The sequence below is a fragment of the Tachysurus vachellii genome, chromosome 2 (genome assembly GCF_030014155.1).
Source record: "Tachysurus vachellii isolate PV-2020 chromosome 2, HZAU_Pvac_v1, whole genome shotgun sequence".
NCBI classification, from domain to species: Eukaryota; Metazoa; Chordata; class Actinopteri; order Siluriformes; family Bagridae; genus Tachysurus; species Tachysurus vachellii.
In genome coordinates, this window is record NC_083461.1 from 11579376 (window position 1) to 11593806 (window position 14431).

The 14431-nt window shown below is 35.5% G+C and overlaps 1 long non-coding RNA gene across 1 annotated transcript; it reads left to right on the top strand.

Annotated features, from left to right (window-relative positions):
- Positions 1-265: 265 nt before the first annotated feature.
- On the top strand, positions 266-13515 carry LOC132859313 (uncharacterized). Its single transcript, XR_009649729.1, has 3 exons — positions 266-394; positions 9606-9735; positions 13064-13515. It is a non-coding gene; the product is annotated as an uncharacterized LOC132859313 (long non-coding RNA).
- The last annotated feature ends 916 nt before the right edge of the window (positions 13516-14431 follow it).

Consider the following 14431-nt stretch of genomic DNA (forward strand, 5'->3'; position numbering starts at 1 on the left):
TTACAAGAGCTCAAGAAGCAAATGAAAGTCCTATATTTAAAGATTATTTATAGTTTGTCTTTTCTCTATAAGACACATTAACCCTTTATTGGCAGGGCAGGTTACAACCTTGCTTTGCTTTTAATTTCATCATTGATAACGTTAACTCAATGATTAGCCTATCAGTTACTGGTATTGGTGGTAGGGGGTGTTATAGAGCTGCCTTGTGGTACCTGGAAATGTTTCACTGAGTGCCCTTTACTGTGTTACCTTTGATTGCCAGAGTGTTATGCCGCAAGTATTTTGGTTAGTCAGTTTTTTGTATGCTATAGTTACATAATTGTAGCTTACTCCATAGACAGAACAGTTGGGGATCTTTTCTTCACTGCTGGCACTTAATTGTGTCCATCTGCAGGTATGAGTAACTCCTTTCTTGATGTCTTTTTTTCTTTGTATATTTTTAGTTGTCTTGTTACTTTTTTACTTGTTTGGATTTGACAAGTCCCCAGACTCCTGGCATGTGTAGTTGTTCACTATACTGAATTGGGTTGGATGAATCCTTACCCACACAGTATGTGTTTGCTCCCTGTACTGATTTGGGTCAGATAAACCCATACACATTTCTGGATGCTGCTGTTTTGCTTTATTCGAGAAGGTTCTATTCATCTGTCCATCATGTTGTCTCTTTCATACGTGAGAAGTTGGGCTGTCAGTGTTATTGTTTTGTTTTGTTAATTGTGTTTCGCTAGTTTAATTGTATTTTGTGTGTATTTCATTTTCAGTATCTCAACTTTTTTATCTAACTCTCATATGTATGGAAGTGCAGCCTTTTTTTTGGGTCTGCGTGTTGCCTTTGATTCTTGTGGAATTGTTTATCATCTCTGAATACAGTGCATGACTAATTTGTTGCTTTCTGGGAACCTAAGAAATGGGTTTGGATCTTTGGTGATAGTATTCCATTCATTAGGTAAATGCTCCATGCTGCATTGTGCTCTCAACACCCAGATTTTGTGTGTGTGTGTGTGTGTGTGTGTGTGTGTGTGTGTGTGTGTGTGTGTGTGTGTGTGTGTGTGTGTGTGTGTGCATACAAACATGAGTGGGGTGGTGTCTTGCTTTGTGGGTGCAAACATTAGCTCCTTGCTACTAATCCTTAGCTCCAGGAGGTCCAGTGGTTGTTTCTGATGTTCAGATTGTCACTGTACTGTATATGTGTATATTTTAACATTAGATAGATAGATCTAGTTTGTTGTATATTCTTTATTTGTAATATGATAAATGTATTTTTGTACCAGTCTTTTTAAATCAGTCTTTCAAACATAAGCATATGTCTCATATTGGGTAAGCTTAATGACCAGGAAACTGGCACAAAGTCCATGAAAACATGTTTATTCCACATCCTTAGACATGTGTTCTTTAATCTTAAAGACAAATGATCAGTCCTTTCCTCTGTCTTTTATTAGACAATTGGCATTATGTGTTAATGGACGAACACACCCCTGAGCAAGGGATCCTTCTTCCTAGTTATCGTCTTATTCAAAAGACAAATCATGCACCCTTCACTCTCCATTATTGTTCCCTAATCTCTGATAAGGTCCTCTGGAAAGCAATTAACAGCCGTGTCCATTAATTGCATGTGGAAATGTTGCAGCTGTATGCTGTGTAGAGTAAGTGTGAAACAAAATCAGTCACTTTAATCTAGTTTTAGCAACTGGTAAGGCAGACATGATTTGCTCAATTGAGACATCAACGCAGCTTCATTTACTGACATCCCCTCCTCCTCTTCCTTGAACGACGCACTAACTGTCCTAAAGAAAATGAGAGTATTCGTCAGTGTTCCCATGAGGAAGGGATGATGGTGGAGATGAAGCAGCCTCCTATGCAGCCAACTGAGTTGACCAGGTCCCACTTGTCACCCTAATTAGTTTTGTTTCACCGCCGCAGGCCTGCGCTGATGCTCTTTATTACAGCAGTCACTCCAGGAGGAGCAAAACTGCACAATCTATACTAAACAGATCTGCACAAACACACACAGTTGGAAAATAGGGGGTGTTCAAGTAAAGGGGTGGATTGTAAGGGAAGCAGTGTGGATAGTTCTGGTGAAGAAAGTAAGGAGTCCTGAACTGAATGGAGAATAAGATATAAGTCATAGAAAGACAGTCATACAAGAGATAAAAAGATGTGGACAGAGGGGAGAAACAGACAGGAAAACTAAAGAGGACAGACAGAATGGTTGTCCTGAGTAACTTATTGATCGTTCTATGCCAAAGTCCTGTGAAAAGTAAACAACCTCTCTCTCTCTCGCTCTCTCTCTCTCTCTCTCTCTCTCTCTCTCTCTCTCTCTCTCTCTCTCTCTCTCTATACAAACACTCATTTCCCATTTGCTGGTGGGCAGAGTCTATTAAACTATCACACTTTACACCATTAACCAAAAGCAAAATATTGAAACAGTCAAATAGAGAGGCAATATTTACATTTGTCTGCTGTAGTTATTACTCTGTTTGCCCTCTAGGATGGCAAATAGACAGACAAGTAAGTAACTCAAATGCTCTGGAAATGTTTTCAGAAGACAGAAAAATGAAATATTCAGGAAGTCATAGATAAAGGATGCTTGATACAGGTCAAGATTGTCATTTTTAGTGTGTGTTACTACTTTTAATACACTCTTTTTTAAGACAGTATGTGACTGCATATTGCATACTTAGATGTTATATAAAGACCTCATTTTACATTCCAATTACAGTTTTACAAAAATTCATCATTAGAAAAGTTAAATGTTTCTTCTAAAAAAACATTCTTCTTATTTAACATCAGATTATCTAATTTCAGTGGCATGAGAAGCCAGTTAATAAACCGACTATGAAACCCTGATAATTAACCAGGAAAAAACACAGGAATGTGTTCAAAAACTCAGTTTAAAAAAAAAAAAGAAGAACGTGAAATACATTCTAATGTCCTATGACATTAGTATGTGTTCTTGGCACATCATCATATACATAAATAATTCTACACAGATGGAAGTTTACACCACGCCAGTTTGAAACATTTTGTCCCTTTATGAAGGCCAAATTAACTTTCATGCCAACTGTGTGGTCTTGGCATCAAAAATAGACATGATGTGCCCAATGCATAGCATTTAAGAATGTAAAGATGTACTGTGATCAGATATGAATAAGTATTGAGCTTTAAGCAGCAAGTGTAAACATCGCCCCAACCCTCTGAAGACTAAATATCTGACAATCTTGCTTCAACTGAAGGACAGATTTAATGCCACCGATAGTTTTATTTGACAGCACTTGTAGAAGACTCTAAACCACTGGCCTTAAGGTGCTGAACATGTTTTAAATTCATCTTCTTTTATAACCATGAGTTAAATATATGCCATATATTTTTCTCCCCCAGTAAAACTTCAGATGAGTCAGATGACAATTGAGTGTCGATGACTGACACTTACATAGGTCTGGTATTTATGCTGCATTTGGCTTACCTAAGGAAGTCAGAATTCAGAACTACATCATTTCCAAACTCTGTTATTTAAGGTACAAAGTGGGGAAAAATACAAGCTTGTCAGCTAACTGTGATAAGTGATGTATGGGGTCAGAATCGTTTCGTTATTCTGAATAAATATACTATGATCCACAAATAAATATAAAGAATTTCACAAATATTTTTTTAAATCAACAAATGCACAATAAGCAAACCGTAAACATATGTTACAAATTTCACAAAAAGAAATGAAATTCACAAATAAATAAAATGGGATTTGCAAATAAAAAAAATATTTATAAATATGCACAAGACGTGCACAAGAATCCACAAATAGGTGGACTCCGCCCATCGTCTACTCCAGCCAACGGTCTCGTGGCGCTGACCAATCGTGGCACGGTCTATTGGCTGGAGTAGACGGTGGGCGTATTTGTCCACATATTTGTGGATTCTTGTGCACGTCTTGACGTTAGAAATGTTTCAAATCCACAAATGCACAGAACGCGATCCACAAATGAGCAGGAAGCCATTCACAAATAAATACAATTAAATATATATTTATAAATATTTTTTTATTTGCAAATCCCATTTTATTTATTTGTGAATTTCATTTCTTTTTGTGAAATTTGTAACATATATTTACGGTTTGCTTATTGTGCATTTGTTGATTTAAAAAATATTTGTGAAACTCTTTATATTTATTTGTGGATCATAGTATATTTATTCAGAATAACGAAACCATTCTGACTCCATAGTGATGTACTGTATATGTACTGCCTCAAATCCAATACTTAATTTAAACTCCTCAAAACAAATACTTATGCACCATAACTCACTTAAAAGTGCTACTTTTTTGAGCAGCCATGTTGATAACCATAATTTGCTGAACTCAGGGTCGAGAATACATCTCACATACCTGAATAGGAAATCCAAGATAAGAGGTTGTTTTCTTTGTCTTTTCCTATTACAGGTTATGACCATTAGTTGAATGCAGCATAACTGCATATCACTCCATCTTACATGTGAAGTTTTGTACAGTGCTCTCATCTCATCTCCATGTTCCTGCTTGAAAGATGTGCTAACACGGTGCTCTTTGGTTCTGTCATGCTAAATATGAATGGGAAAGTTCTATACTATTTTTATTATGTGGAAATAAAATCTATCAATCTACAGTGCAGCCAAAGGTTTATGGGCACTTAACCATCACACCTATATGTGCACCGCCCCCACTCTATTGCCACGAGGTTGTAAGCACTAGAATGTCATTGTATACTGTATCATTAAGATTCGCCTTCACACAAGAGCCCAAGCTTGTTTCATGACAATGCCCCTGTACACAAAGCAAGTAAAGACATGGTTTGCCAAGGTTGAAGTGGAAGAACTAGAGTTCCCTCACAGATCCCTGACATCAATTCCAAATGAACATCTTTGAGATAAGCTGCTAGGTCAGCTATGTCATATCACTTGAGATCAGGTCCTGACCCTCACTAATGCTCTTCTGTCTAAATGTGAACAAATACCCACAGTCATGCTCTAGTGGAAAGGCTGGAAATTGGAAAGCCCAGTAGAGTGGAGGTTGTTATTACAGTATGTTAATGCCCATGATTTTGTAATAGGTGTATATGGCAGTGATAGTTGTATCCACTTACTTTGGTTCATATAGTGTATATTAGACATAGCTACAATTAGCCAAGTACATAGTTACCATTATTTAACTATATTTATTAAGGATACACCAAAAGTCTAGCCACCAAAAATATTCCGGTGAAACTAGTCAAAAATGTCACTTTGACTCTCTTTTTGGTCCAAAGAGAAAAAGATCAATAAAAATATTGTTAAATCGAAACACTACAACATGTGTAACTATTATTGAAATAATATGGTGATTCTTTCAAACATTTTTGGCAAATGTGTTAGCATGCTAAATACATTCTAATGTCACCCTATATGTCCAAAACTGCACCCTATCCACTACTTATGGACCAATTTTGAATGCAATGTGAAAACGTTCTGCAAGCATTTCATGGCTACACAATGAACTAGGCTGATAAAGAAATGTGCTAAAAATACTTTGCCGGATGTAAGGAATAGATAGTATATGGGCAGCATTTTAAACACAGCTGTGGACTTGCTGATCCTGTTGAGCTGCTGGATAGTTTCTTTTGCATTTTCTTAGCTTCTTACTTTTTTACTTTGTCTCTTTCTTTTGGTCTCTCTAGCTCTGTCTGTCTGTCTCTCTGTCTGCCTGTCTGTCTGACACACAAAAGAAATACACAAGGACAAATAACTGCTCCAGCCTTTATTTTTTCCTCTTGTCCTTTCTGTAATTATAAATCACAAATCACAGTGTGATTTCATCAAGCTTTGTGAAATGTGTCATCAATACAAAAACCCAACAAAGACTTGCATTTGTTGTGAATCAACAATTAATTGCCAGGCTCCATGGTTACCGTGGTAATTAAGGGTTTTAAATTAGAGAAAGGATTATGGTGGAATTATTGTGTGATTATGATGGATAGTCAAAAGCGGTCAAGGCCATTTTTAAGGATCCACAACTGTTTTATTTAAATCAAGTTTATTTCAGTAAAACAACATCTCATAAGAAAGTGGGTCAGTTTCTGAGCATCCTAAATCCTATATAGAAATGTAATGAAAATGAGGAGAAAACCCCAGAAACTGAGGGGTCCCAAGCCCAGATAAAATGGGAGGGTTGCATCAGGAAGGGTATTAAAAAAAATGTGTATCAGATGTTCCGCTGTTGCGACCCCAGGGAGCAGCCAAAAGGGCAACAACAACTAACACGGGTGAAAATAGAATATATAGCACATTCCAACAGTGAGTATATGTAACACTTATGTTTCTTAACATATTTCTTCAACATCTTCAGGACTGTAATAATGTGTGGTCTTAAAAAAACGTTTGCATAAAAAAAGACTGCATAAAAACAGCATATGAAGATTTCAGCATGTAAAGTAATTTAATTGAAAACAGTCCATATTAAATGTTGAAATTGAGAAACTGTATTGATTTGCCAGAAATATATGCTGATTTTAAATTTGATGCCACCAACACCTGGGAAAGGGGCAAAAACTTGCAAACGGACAATAATATGGGTGGGTATATTAAGAGCATCCCAAAAAGGTATAAAGATGGGGATGATGTTTCATGTTTTAGAGATATCTCTGTATGCAAAGAACAATGCCAAAAAACTAATACATATTAGCTACAGTATGATCTTCACTAAAAACAGACATGATTTTGACATGGAAATCACTGCATTGGTTTCGTTAAACGTCTGAAAACCAATTTCATTGAACAGTTTGTTGTTCACGGTTTGTCTGTCAGAGAAAACATATAAACAAGATCCAGAAACTCAGCTGTCTTCGCTGGGCCTGAGGTGAAATGCAAAACAGGCCTGTGGTCTAACTAATCAAAATGTTTAATTCTTTTTTGAAATCATGCATTCCACATCCTCCAGGCTAAAGAGGAGAGGGACCATTCTGTTTGTTATCAGCACACAATTCAAAAGCCAGTATTCATAATGGCATGAAAATGCATTGGTGCACATCAGTGGTGTAGTCGGGGCCATACGCACGTATACGCAGTATGCTTACTTTTTCCCCAGGGCTGTTTGCGTATAACGACTTCTATGGCTTAATATTAGCGTATACCCTCGGTATACCCACTTGTTTTGCTGCTTAAAACGTCCATAATTTAACCTTGTTTTTTCTTCCCCTATAACTGCATCGCATTTTTTAACTCGCAAAACTTCGTTGTAATTGGTTCATTTTTATTTGAATTCCGCCCGCTTTCCCCGCCCCAACATCTGTCATGTACCAACTTCACCGAGCGTTTACAGGGAGCAGTTTACTTCATCAACAGAAGCTGGTGTCATGCTGAAGCAGACTTAAGTAAAGTTGGCCGCATATTTACAGATTGGAGTTTCCCGAGTCAATAACTCCTGAGCTAAACGCTCTTATTACACAAATAACACCTCTTTTCTATAGTAGTAATGTAGAGAGGCAGCTACAACCCAATTTTCCTCAAAATCAGCTTTCCTCCGAGGTGGACAAAATACACAAGTCTCAATGTGCAGACGGCTGAGAGACAGATTCCAAGGGACCGTCTGCAAAGTGCAAAACCCGAAAAGCGAATACTAAAAAACAGTCAATAACTTCACTGCAATACACTGTACTGTCATCAAATTCAGGTCACACATCACTGATAGTTATACTACAACACTTACTTTTTGTATAATTTTATATGATCTTTTTAAATATGAAAATAATTCCATAACTTCACTATTATGGAAATTATATTCAATAACTTCACTGTAATACACTGTACTGTCACCAAACTCAGCTCACACATCACTGATGTCCTGATAGTTATACTATAACACTTATTTTGAGAAACCTTGCTTTTTGATTATTTTTTTATTGTTTGCATTATAAACAATATACAACAATATACATTTCACTGTGATGTAAACTTCAATGTGTAAATCAGCTTTTGTCAAACATATGTAATCCTGCTGCTTATATAAGAGCTATTACAGATATTGTTATACTCTATGGTCTCTGTACTTGCTTTAGCTCAATGCACAATTCATAATTGAATGAGAAATAGTTTTTATATAAGTGTATGAGTGCATTATGGTAGAGCATTATGTTAGCATCGCAAAGGTTGTGGGTTCGATTCCCAGGGAACACAGATACTGATAAAATGTATGTAACTCAAATGCACTTTGGATAAATGTGTCTGCTAAAGGCATGGATGTTAATGTCATGTAAATGCAAACATTGACTTCTGTGTGTTGTTTTTGCTTTTCTTGTTTTGGCAGCGTGGCAGGGAACAGGGGGTAGTAGTATACCACTTTTTTTTTGAGGACTACACCTCTGGTGAACATGGCATGGCAAGTTGCATATCTATAAAGGCAAGAAAAACAAAATATACAGGTTATGGAGCAACACATTTGCTTTCATCCAGGTGAAGTCTTTTTCATGACAAGCCTTGCTTTTGCCAAACAACATTCTGCACATAGTACAACAACATGGCTCTGTAGTAAAAGATTCCGGATACTAAAAAGACCTGCCTGCCTGCAGTCCAGACCTGTCACCCACTGAAAACATTTGGCACACTATGAAAAGGTATATACCTGTACTGTTGAGCCGCTGAAATCCTATCACAAGCTAGAACAAAGCATTTGACTAAAACATTTCACTTTCAAAACTATAGCAATTGCTCCCCTCAGTTCCCAAACAGTGTGTTGTTAAAAGCAGAGCTGACGCAATAGAGTGTAAACATTTCTATTTTCAATTAAATATAGGGTTTAAATGATTTGCAAATTAAGACTTTCTGTTCCGATTTATTATTTTACACAGCATCCCGACTTCTTTTGGAAAAGGGGTCGTATATTATTTTAATTTCCTATGCATCTTAATTTGCCTGTGCATTTTCCAACACCCTTAAAATACCCTTGAACTTTGTCTTTCCATTTCTGTAATAGGATAAGAGCAGGAAAGTGTTCATCCCATTCCAGCTTATTTTCAGCACTCTTTAGACAGATGAAGTAGTGCAGATACAGTGCACTATACAGATACTCTCACCATAACCCATTACCTCCAAAATAGAGCTTCGTATCATGTAATGGTTCAATCTGAATCCATTCCTCGTCATTTTCTTTCTGTCTTAGAACTTCTATAGTGTAAATCGTTGAGTCAGTCGTATTCCCTGTTGACTGGGGTTAACTGCTCTCCCTCTACTCTGACTACAAAAATTAGCGTATGATCATTATGTAAAACTAAAATGAGAAATGTAATGTTTCCTCGTGATACATTTTAAAAAAATATTGTTATGTTTTGTTCTGTATATATTTTTTTTTTATCTAAAAACTTAATTTAGTTAGGTCTAATAAAAAATGGTGTAAATATTTGAATGTTTAACTTCATAAGGCTTAAAACAGCTATATATCAGTTTCCGTTTTACTAAAAATTATCACATTATGCAAATGCAGTTGAAAAACACCTGTACAATTAGTGAATTAATGCAACTCCATTTAATTTACTGCATATTGGATATGTGCACTATGGAGGACCGAAGCAGGATTAAATATAATTTTTTTTAGTTTGTTTCCATTAAAGAAGTACTAGACTGATACCAGATGCAGAGTGAGACAGTCTCTTCCCTGGGCATAAGAAAAGCCTTTTTCAAGGTAACAACTTGGACCAGAGATGAACAACGCCAGCCTTTGAGTACAGTCTATATAGTTTGGTCACTATTCAGTTTCAATATTAATCATTGATATTTTTCAGGGTATGTTATTACTATGTCAGTGTCATACGCAGCTTTATCTTAGTATATTGCCTACAACAAATTGTATACAAAATTACAAAAATGGGATATAGATGATCTGTTCATGGAATTAAAGGCCAAACCAATTTGTTTGGTCTGCATGAAAACAAAGTGTATTATAAAGGATTTCAAATTGAACCACTACCCAAGATTAGAGTTGCTTCATGGCTGAATTTAAAGAGGAAATTCAATGACAGCAGTGACTTTATACTAAAACGCCAACTGTTCAGGAATCCTGACCACAGTTTTCTTATGCTTTTTACCTTCAGCTTGATGTAATGCAGAACTGAGATGATAAAAGCCTTTGTAGATGAAACATGGCATGTCATTGTCCCACTGTACAGTGACACATAGATTTTTTGATGTTTCCAACCACACTCAAGCAGGCCATGAATGACGACAAATAAATTTTGCTCACACAGGTTAGAGTTACAGATGTGATGGATGTTATTCAACTTTTCATTTTCATGACAACTAGTAACAGCTCATTTGCAGCTAACAAAAATCTCTTGAAATTGGCCTCTTTGCATTATGCTACAAAGGCATGGAATATTTTTATATTAAGCAATAAAAAGCATGGCAGATGAGTATGTGGGCTTTCCTAAACTTTCTGCTCTTGTTAATAAAGGAGCACCAGTAAAGCTATTAAGTTCCAAAGAATTTTCTGGTCTACTCCAAAAGAGTGATGTTAACCACCCAATACTGCACTGTATCATACATAAATATAATTATATTAATTAAGTATACAATTATTAGCTATACCATAACTAAACATACCATTAGTCAGATGCATATTGGTTACTGTTTTCAGAAGGCCCTTTGTGAAAAGATCCATTACTTCAGCCATTTCACAGTGACAAACATTGATAGTCACATTTAGGGAGGAAACGGTTCACTGAAATAGAGGTTTACAGGCTTTTTAAAGAGATTAGCTATACTTATTCAGATTTACTGATTTAAAGAAAGTCAAGTGGATTAGCCTAATGAAGTGTATAAAGAGCTGAGTGACCTTAGAGGAAAATTCAATGCAAGCTTATACTGCACCAGATGTAGAGGTACCAAATTTCTCTATGACATAAAATAAATGGTAATAACTGACATATATGAGCCTTTGATTCTCAACTGGATGAATGTGCAGTTGTAATAAATGGCAAGACTAATCACTGTAAAATCTCGGTGCACATTTAAATGGGTTTTAGCATAAAGGATTTTCACCCTGACCCTCATTTATAAAGAGTACGTACGCAGGAAAATGGATCTGCAAAGTGAGTATGCAACCTCCCACACAGAAACCAGGAAGCTTTGACTCATGCATAGAGCCATCCGCAACCATTTAGAAACAGCAGGAATTAACGACACCCTATGAATATGTAGAGAATTACTGCTAAATGTGCAACTCACACGTACACATAAAATTATGCTGCTCTATAATAAATGCACATAGGCTACTTGGACATGAGAAGCATCAAAGCATAACACAATGTTTGAGTTTGTTTATTTGTTTGTTTGTTTGTTTGTTTGTTTGTTTGTTTGTTTGTTTGTTTGTTTGTGTATGTTGACTGGTTAATTGGTTAATCTGTTTCTGTGTATTGATATTTATTGCTCCAATTAACTATTTGCAGGCTACAGTTTAATCCCTTTGCCAAATGAAATAGTTAATCATTATGTATTGGTATTAATTGTGGGTAATTACAGGCTGCAAACAGCTGTGAAGTAATTTCCTAAATTAAAAAATCTATTAATAGGCTTCATAATGATATAAATGTCAAGGAGAATGAAGACCAACTAAACAATAAGGTGAGAACATGATTTTTAACACCACTTGCCAGGATGACAGATTTAAATTTGGAGGAGCCATTCTCTTGGAACTATCTGCTGAGTTGCTCCTAGGTTTAAAGAGATCAATGTGCAATACCTCCCCACTGACAGGTCTTAACAATATTTGGACAGATCAGGGATATCCAAGCCTTCCTTAAGCACCATCACATCAGCTATATTGGATGGCGTAGATAAACTGACAAGTCAGTTCATCAGAGTTCCTTACATGGTGGCGGAACAGGCCAACAGCAAAGAAATCAAAAACAATTTAATTCTATAAGCCCACAGAAGAGCAGAGAAGAGATGCTATAATGACTCACTCTTATATGCTATTCTGCTTAAAGTGTAATGGCATTGCCTGAATATGTCAGGAGAAATGTTGCTTTATATGGGAGACTGCTATACCACCCATAAAAGAAGCAGCCGGATTGTCAGGGCATGTACTGTACTCCACTACATGGCACAACAGAAAGAGATCCAGGTCCTTGTTTCCCTTAAACAACAACTCGATTAACTCATTCTGTGTGAGAATGTTGTGCTTCAATTGTGAATAGCTGAGACCAGTAACAACTTTTTTTATTGTAATTTGTATTTCAGACATAACCACTTTTATTTCTTTTAAAGGTTTATTTATTTATTTTTATTTATTTATTTATCTTATTTATTTATTTGTCTTAATCTCTGACTCCTGTTTAGATTTCTTAATAGTCCTCTACATAATATTCACTCACCTATCAAATAAATATTTCTTTTATTTCTTCTCTCTCTCTCTCTCTCTCTCTCTCTCTCTCTCTCTGTCTGTCTGTCTGTCTGTCTCTCTCTCTCTCTCTCTCTCTCTCTCTCGCACTCTCTCTCACTCTCTCTCTCACTGTAAATGCTATTTAACTTAAAAATTTATGTACATTTAAATATGCATGAAAGCATTTGTATTGATTATTTATGGACATTTGTGGCAGTAACTGGGTGGGAGAAGAAGTCTTTTCACCTGTGCTTATTTTTAAGAAAAATGTGATTTAAATAGAAATGCCATGCAGGTACAGTATGTGTTTATGTGGTTTCATATGTCAGGTGTGTGTGTGTGTCCTTAATTCAATTCGATTTGTATAGAGATTTTAACAATGGACATTGTCTCAAAGCAGCTTCAGATAAATATAAAAAATAATAAAAGTAATAAAAGTTACAAAGTTTAATATTTACATTTATATTTAGATGTCTCTGAAAGTAGGAAAATACATAAAGATATCCAAATTCTTCTTCAAAAAAAATGCAAAGCACCCTCTTTAAAATGCTATTTAAGTGTTCACCTGACTGCTCCAAAACTGCAGATCTTCCTTTGTAAACTTCAGTCTGACCCATTCGTTCAGATAAAGTAGGAAGAAAATTTAATTTTGGAAACTATTACTTGAGTCCCATTTTCTCTTTCTAATAGATTTAACAGCCTCCTGGTGGTCCAGCAGCAGGATGCCACATCCCAGGTTTGATTCCCAGGCAGGGAGCTAATCCAGCCACTGAGGAGCTAACTCTTTTTTCCGGTCTTAAGCCTGGATAAAATGGGAGGGTTGTGTCAGGAAGGGCATCTGTAATAAAACCTTTGCTAAATCAAATATGCAGGCCAGGTGATCCGCTATGGTGACGCTGAACAGGGAGCAGCCAAAAGAACAACAACATGATGTTTGGAAGCATTTAGCACATCTTTGAGAGCAATGACACAATTATGAACTGCATCAGAATAAAAAAGTAATTAAATTAAATTCCCTGTGACACCAAAGATGAAACTCTCTGCCAGCCCGTGCAAGATGGTTGTTCATATGTTAAAAACAGCATGGAGCATCATTTATCACCTTCTTTCATAAACTATGTAAGGTATGTGTAAATATTATCATGAACCAAAAACCGAACTCAAAATTTCTGCTAGATTTGCAAAAGCTTCATCATGCTCACATGCATATGTTGATGAATGGCAATAACCTGTAAATTGCAAGACATCTGTGCACAACTTATTTTCATTTAGTGATGTGACACCCCATTTTAATTTTTATTAACAATTAACAATTTTGTAAAAAAAAAGAAAATTATAATAATAATAATAATTAAATTAAATAAATAATTAGTTACATTTAATTCAAATGCTTAATTAAAAATAAATAAATAAATAAATAAATAAACCAACATAAATTAACTTATACAAATTAGAATTTACTGAAATAACAAGACATGATATACTTATTTTTTTGTGTAAAGGCTCCTACAAAAAGGCTCCTACAAAATACAGTTTAAGCAATTTAACTATTTAATCTATTTTGTGCCAACAGGGAAAGCCACAGGTTACTCATTAACACAATCAAAACACATTTGGGATTACACTTTTAGACGAATGTTGCTTAACTTTGTGTTGGGGTTTAATTGAATGTGCCTGCAGTTAATTGTTTTCAAGGCACTCCGAGGTGAAATGAGTTTTCTCTTCAGACTGTTTCTTAAAGGTTTTAACTAAAATAATTTTTTTGTGAGGATAAATATAAACTAACCTGATCTAACTTGAGAAATTATGCTGTAGCTATAAACTGTTAAATTCTATGTTATTGATTACCATAACATTAACATGTTTTTTATTTGCCTCAGCTAGCAAGTTTGCTATATTGGCTTTTGTGCTAAGGAGATGATGATAGCTAACGTTATTATTTTGAACAAGAGGATCTTATGATTTATACATTTATAAGAGATTATGATTAGGATAATTTTTAAAACATATATTAATATATTGTTGTCTACTTGTACTTTTTTGTTTCGTTTTGTGTTT